Source organism: Capricornis sumatraensis, chromosome 13 (assembly GCF_032405125.1).
Source record: "Capricornis sumatraensis isolate serow.1 chromosome 13, serow.2, whole genome shotgun sequence".
Lineage (NCBI taxonomy): Eukaryota > Metazoa > Chordata > Mammalia > Artiodactyla > Bovidae > Capricornis > Capricornis sumatraensis.
This window is the reverse complement of record NC_091081.1, coordinates 7354985-7362569: the sequence shown is the minus strand read 5'-3', so window position 1 is coordinate 7362569 and position 7585 is coordinate 7354985.

Below are 7585 nucleotides of genomic sequence, written 5' to 3'. Positions count from 1 at the left end.
ATCTGGAAAACACAGAATATCAGTTCAGCTCAGTTCAGTCGCTCAGTCGTGTCTGACTGTTTGCAACCCCATGGACTGCAGCAAGCCGGGCCTCCCTGTCCATCACCAACTCCCAGAGTTTACTCAAACTCATGGCCATTGAGTCGCTGATGCCATCCAATCATCTCATCCTCTGTCATCCCCTTCTCCTCCCGCCTTCAATCCTTTTCAGCATAGGGGTCTTTTCCAATGAGTCAATTCTTCGAAAAACGTGGCCAAAGTATTGGAGTTTCCGCTTCAGCACCAGTCCTTCCAATGAATACTCGGGACTGATTTCCTTTAGGATCGACTGGTTTGATCTCCTTGCTATCCGAGGGACTCTCAAGGATCCTCTCCAACACCACAGTTCAAAAGCATCGATTCTTCGGCACTCAGCTTTCTTTATAGTCCTACTCTCACATCCATACATGACTACTGGAAAACCCATAGCTTTGACTAGACGGATCTTTGTTGGCAAAGAAATGTCTCTGCTTTTTAATATGCTGTCTAGGTTGGTCATAGCTTTTCTTCCAAGGAGCAAGCATCTTTTAGTTTCATGGCTGCTGTTTTTGTTTGGAAAACACTGAACGTAATGAACCACTCTTTACGGCACCGTACCAGAAGCTCTGGGAGGTCGTGAAGTCACAAGCCTGTTTAGCCAGTATTTCCCCAACATCACCATGGAGCCTCTGCTTCTGCATAACGCCTGGTGACACCTAGTGACCTCTGGTCGTCTCTGGGTCTGTCTCATTCTAAGGAAAGCTCTCTGAACGCGTATTAGTAACAGTGGGAATATGTGCTAGTTCTCTGTCCTGAAACCAGAAACACTCCCACCGCTGCTGCTCATTTTACTCCAAGCACGTTCCTGATGACAACCTGGCCCCAGCCTCACTCTCAAAGGCTTAGGAAAAAGCCCGCAGTGACAGGCTCCCTCCCTTTCCACTCCTCCTTGTCCTCCCCCCCGCCGTGCGCCCTGGATTGGGTGATACCAGTGGGAAACAGGAGACCAAGGCCAGCTTGTGGGAGGTTCCTGAAGGTGGACTTCTATTTCTGTGCCCTCAGTTCCAGACTGAGCTGCTCTTCTGAACAAGACATTGACATGGTAAAGAAAGCCGATCCTCATTAAAATCGGGATTGGAAGCAGGATGCCAGAAATAGCTGAATACAAATTTGGATGCAAAACAAGGGCACCTGAGCACAGTTGAGGGTGGTGATGCAAAATGAGGTGTGAATCCTCTAGGAACCCCTGAAGGCCAGCAGTTGCTATGAACAACATGGGCTCCTGGCAAGTTTTAGGGTCCCTCTTGGCTTCCCTTGACAATTAGTAGCTCCCCTTCTTGACGGATCTCCAGAAAAGCCAACAGACACCCTCTCCTACTCTTACTGCCAAGGCCCATGGATGGCATCAGCCCATGCCCCTCCAACGGCACGAACGTGAGGACCCATTCCCAGTTCCGGGGTTAAATTCTGACTGAACAGAGCCAATTTGTACGTCTCATTTTCTTTCCAAGGACATGTTTCAGAGTGGGCTTATGACTCCCTTCTGGCCAGTGGGACACATAAGAGGGGTAAGGTATTGAAGGGGCTTTAGGGAAAGTGTCCTTGTTTACAAGAAAATGAACATCAGGCTCTGCGTTCCCTCCCTACCACTCAATGTCGTTTCATTTTGGGGTGTCACTGCACCTAGCGTGCTTCCCCGAGGAGAAGAGTTTGAAAATACAACTGATGCTGAGCACGGCAGAGCAGAGTCTGGGAGGACCTGGGACAAGTGGCATCACTGAGTTTCTGGACGTGCAAACATTCCCTTCCGTGAAGTTTAAGCCAGTTTGAGCTGATGTTTTCTGTCTTATGGAAGGGAAATCTTTCTGACAAGTGCTCCTTTTAATGGAACCACTTATGGCCATTATTTTCATCCTTGAATTCTTCCCAGGAATCCCCCCGTGAATGTTCGGGAGGCAGCAGAAAATGAAGCCCTGCATTTCTGCGTCCACTGACCTGCCTCCTCCGATGCCCAGACATACCATGCCAGTGATGGCGCTGTCCCTGCAGGATGGCATGTCAGAGCAGCTCAGGAATGTAGTCCCTGAGGACAGCACTTGTCTGGGAAGGCCATCCATGGAGGGTTTCCCCATAGAGGGTTTTGAAAAGAAAAATACTTGGGTGAATGCCTTGCTTCCAGCAGATTCCCAGATGGAGGCTTTCCTGGACACCTAGCTTTAGTTACTGCTTTGACACATACAGTTGCATGTACGCGTGGTTGTCATTTTGTCTCTTCTTTAGAACTATTGGGAGGTAGGACTTTAACTTTGACTTGTGTCCTTGGTATGTAAGACACTGTACCGTAAGTCATCCTCTTTCAAGAAAGACTCTCATTAACGGGTTTGCGCGTGCTAAGTCGCTTCAGTCGTGTCTTACTCTGCAACCCTTTGGACTGTAGCCTGCCAGGCTCCTCTGTCCATGGGATTCCCCAGGCATGAATACTGGAGTGTACTTCTGTGCCCTCCTCCAGGGGATCTTCCCCACCCAGGGTTCGAACCTGCATCTCCTGCATCTGCCTACATTGGCAGGTAGGTTCTTTATCACTAGCACCAGCTGGGAAGCCCTTTCTCACTAATATCCCTCCCCACTTGTAACATAAGGAAAGAGCAGAATGATATAATGAATCCTTTGCCCCTGTATCAATCAGGATTCAATCCGAAAATGGAAACCTTTCCAGGTTTTCCAATTAGAGTTGCTATAGGAACTTAAGCTTACTCACAATTAAACGACGGGGTAAGTAAAGGTCAGAAGGTTGCACTGAGGACATCTGACAGGACAGGGCAGAGTCTCAAGGGGAACTGGGGTTCCCTGGTGAGTGTTCCCCAGGATCTAAGCCATTGTCTGCAGCTGGCACTGAGAAACACTGACTTCATTTTCTTTACTACCTTGGACATCTCATGGGGTTAACTGTCACCAGTCAGATCCAACCTGGAACCAGGTGGGGAAGGAAATTCTAGGGTAAGAGTTTCCTGAATTTCTTTTGAGACACAGGGAAGAACGGGTGTGAGGTAGAAAGTAGACGGGCTCCTGGACTGAGCAGCTGGAGTTTGTTGAGTGGAGTAAATTGGAGTTTGTTTTCCCTCGACACTTCAAGGGAAAAATTAATGGCAGGAGTGGAGAGTATCTGAGCTCTGCTGAAACAAAAAGATAAGAAAACCATATTTTTCATTCTTGAGGTCAAAGAGATGTCCCCGACTACACATGTGCAGAAAGGCTCCTTGGGGGTCAAAAAGAAAGGAGGAGAGGGAGCGCTAACACATAATAAGTTCTGTCCAGCTCCCAAGGGGCCCCCACCCCTGCCCCCGCTGGAATCCACTTGGCTTGAAGATGCTAATGTGTATCAGGAAGGGCCCTGGTCAGGTTAGACGTAATTAAATGAAACAAAGCAAGATGACTGGCCAAAAGGAGAGACCCAGAAAAACTGCCCCCATGTAAGTGATTTAAATCTCCTCTCTGGTACACTTCTCACTAAGGAGGGCACCTGCACTCTTCTCTGGGTGTGTATTTCTGCTTTGCTTCTGCTCTAAATAAACTGCTTCTTCTTTCTCTTTGCACATACTGTGCTTCCAATAAACTCTGCCTGCTTTACAATATCTTGTGGAATTCTTTCTCCAAAGAAGACAAGGGCCGAGGTCCTCTTACCTGTAGACATCAGATGTATGCATCACAATGAAGGTGAGCTGTCCACACATCACTCGGCAACACTCCCTCCATACCTCAGATGAATAGAAAAGAAAATCAAAACAAAAGCAAAGAACAAGTGAGAAACAACTGTCTTTAAATTATGCCTTGGATAAGATCACTCTGGTAAAAAGAAAAACATTCGCTATGCAGTTAACTGGGGCTTCCCTGGTGGCTCAGCTGGTAAAGAATCTGCCTGCACTGCAGGAGACCTGGGTTCGATCCCTGAGTTGGGAAGATCCTCTGGAGAAGGGCATGGCTACCCACTCCAGTATTCCTGCTTGGAGAATTCCACGAGCTGAGAAGCCTGGCAGGCTACAATCCATGGGGTTACAAAGAATCAGACAAGACTGAGCGACTAACACATGCGCCCATGCAGTCGATTGATGGTGTGTGTGCTCAGTCATGTCCCACTCTTTGCAGCCCCATGGACTGTAGACCGCAAGGCCCCTCTGTCCATGGAATTTCCCAGGCAAGAATACTAAAGTGGGTTGCCATTTCCTACTCCAAGTTAATTGGTGGAGGTATTTTTTTGCTATTAAATTCTTCCTTGCTCCAAACTCACTCAGGCACCTGGGAGCCAGATATAGTAGCAGTGATGTCACCAGTACTTTCTTTAGAAACTTGAAATTTGGAGCAGCTTTCTAAAATCTGCAGCTCTAAAAACCCATACAGTTCATGAAACAATTTCCCCTCGGCTGGCAGTAGCCTCAAGTCACAGTAAAGTGGCAGAAATGATTTCCACCAAGAACTTAGCAAACTTTCTCCTCTTGTTTCAAGAGCGAAGAAATAGCATTGGAGGGAAGTGCCAATGTTTCTAGATTTCCACACACATCCACACCTACAGTTTCCCCTCGATGATCCTCCTGTTTAGACTGATGGGTTTTCTTGAGGAGCCTGGGATGAAGGGAGAAAGAAAAAGAAATTGACCAGAAGGTAAATTTAGCAAAACAAAAGCATTGTATTAATGGACCAAAGACTCTGGTGTTTCTAGGGGGAAGCCCCAGGCTTTGGTTAAGAATAGAGGCCCAGTTACAGACCAAGCCTTCCAGAGAGAAATCTGCAGCAATCCCTTTAGTTCAGGGATTCTAGAAGCTTCCTAGCTTTTGCATTTCCTGCAGCAAACACACCAACACAAAAAAAGCATCAGAAAGTCAGAGGCCCAGAGATGCAAATTCAGGTACATCCTAAAGGTCATGATTTGCTGGAAGCTTTGGCAAAACTGGGAGGAGGACCAAGTGAGTACTTATGGAAATGAAGTTTGGGGTGAACTACTCATATTTTCCCTACCCCATCCACACATTAGCAGAGCATTGAAAAAGGACCATCCTATATTATGTATGTGGTCCAGAAGGTGTTAGGCTGAGTAAAGAAGGCCCAACATATGATCTGAAGGTAAACAACTGTCACTGCCCAGCAGCTAGTCCTCCACAGAGTTGGAGCCCTGGTTCTCAGGGCCTGATTTTTGCAGATTGGGAGGCAAGAGGGCCCCTGTTTCCATCCATTCTTCCCACCCTGGCAGGCGCCCCTTCCACCAGCAACTCCAGCACAGGCTGGTTGGGGTCCACTCCTCAGGGATGTTTCCTTTAGCCTGAAAGAAAAATTCCAAAGACTGAACAGTAGACATGGAGAGCAGGCCCTTCACATCGATGGTGACTCGTCAGCACTCCATCCTGCATCTTCAGTGTCTTGTGGAGTGGATCTTGGGCTGGATGAAAAATGCTGACTGATGGCTGGGACACAGCGGTTAAGAAGTGCTTCATTTTCTCTTGAGGGTCTATTTAGGAAAATTTATCATAAGAAATACTGGAATGACTTAGATTGTTTCAGAATAGGAGCAGGCTCTACCACAGCCTCCAATTCAATCAAATCCATTTAAGAAACTGACATTCGAGTGAAGGTTACTCTGAAACAATCCAGTCCCATCAGCCTCATAAAGACCCTTGCATTATCATCAACTAATATAGCTTTTTTAGTCTAAATGCTGGCCATGTGGCCATTTGGGGGGTGAAGTGTGCTATTTCCTGTGAAGAGCAAACAAATGACTCCTAGCCATAAAAAGCCATTTCTGCCCTTTTGGGAGGTAGACAGGGTCATGTGACTTCCCTCAGAAAGGAGTCTAACACTTCTAACATTTTCAAAATATAGGTGATAAAACAGATGGATTGCATTCACTGACTTCCTTAATTTACTTTATTGGATTATTTGTTTGGTGCTTAAACTTCAGCTGCTGCTGCTGCTAAGTCGCATCAGTCGTGTCCGACTCTGTGCGACCCCATAGACGGCAGCCCACCAGGCTCCTCTGTCCCTGCGATTCTCCAGACAAGAATACTGGAGTGGGTTGCCATTAAACTTCAGAGGCAAGTCTAAATTCATTCAAGGGTCTACAGCTTCTGAAATAATATTAGAGCACTTTAAATTGTGTGCTTTTTTTCCAATACATAAAATAACTTTTATCTTAGACATAGTTGCCTTTTCAGAGGTCTATACAGATTTCACAGAAGGGGTGGGGTAGGGGAACAAGAGGACAGAGAATTGAGCAATGAGATTTAAATCTTAGATCCCCAGGGCTTCCCTGGTAGCCCAGTGGTTAAGAATCTGTCTGCTAGTGCAGGAGACACAGGTTCAATCCCTGATCTGGGAAGATCTCACATGCCTGGGAGCAACTAAGCCAGTGCACCACAGCCACCGAGTCCTCTCTCTGGAGTCCAGGAGCCACAACTACTGAAGGCCTAGCACCCTAGAGCCCAGGCTCTGCAGCAAGAGAAGCCTCCTCAATGAGAAACCCGTGCACCACAACTACACAACTAGAGAGTAGTCCCCGCTTGCTGCAACTAGAGAAAAGCCTGAGAAGCAAAAAAAAAAAAAAAAGACCCAGCACAGCCAAAAATAAATAAATGAATTTTTTAAAAAATTTAAGTCTTAAATCCCCATCTCCATCCTTGTGTAGGCAAAGAAAATGAGTTTATTATGTGTTGCTGCAAAACGTTCATCTATGAGCCTCGAGGGGATCACAGGTGTCCCCGTATTCAGGAGCCATCCGTCACTGAGCACTGGAAATCTATCCAAATTGACAAACAAGAAATTCAAACATTGGTGTGACCTGGTCTCTGAAATTCCCGTTGTCAGTGTAAAATTCATTGCCCAATGATGGGGGTAGAATGGGAAGCTGTTGTTGGTTGGTTAATAAAAATTCCAAGTACATCACGTAAACTGAAGCTCCTGAGCCAGCACACACTGTTCTTTTCAGAGCCAAGAGGATGAGGAAGAGGAAGACAAAACTCTCAGCGTGGGGCATTGTTCTCCTCAGAGCCAGTCTCCCAGACTTGTCTCGTCTGCCTTGGCACCGACATTCTTATACAATGGTAATGTTGTTTTACTCCCTTCCCACATTCCGTCCACAGCCTCACCAGCCACTCAGTTACCAGGTCTTCCTGGCTCTTGTCTCAGCTTGACCTGCTTCATGCAGCCTAGCCTTACCTGCTCAGTGTTCAAAGAATGTTGTCGGCCGTATCAATAAACAAAGCATGTTGCAGCCACTGGGCCATCAGCTTCTGCGGCCACCCACCACGGTGCACCCTGTGGGAACTCAGGATGGAGAAAGAGTCCTGGCCCTAGATAGCGGAGATGTCCATCAAAGGAGTAATTTCATTAAGCCCAGAGTCTTGTATCTTCCCATACACAGAAAAGCATCAAATCAATTAACCTGAGATGTCTTTTTTTTTTCTTTAATTAATAGTAATCTTTTAATGTTCAACTACCTGGTTTTATTCCCCTCTCTTTCCCAAGTTCCTATTTATCCTGGCTCTGCCCTTACCTCTTTGGGATAGTTCCTCAGAGCTATCTG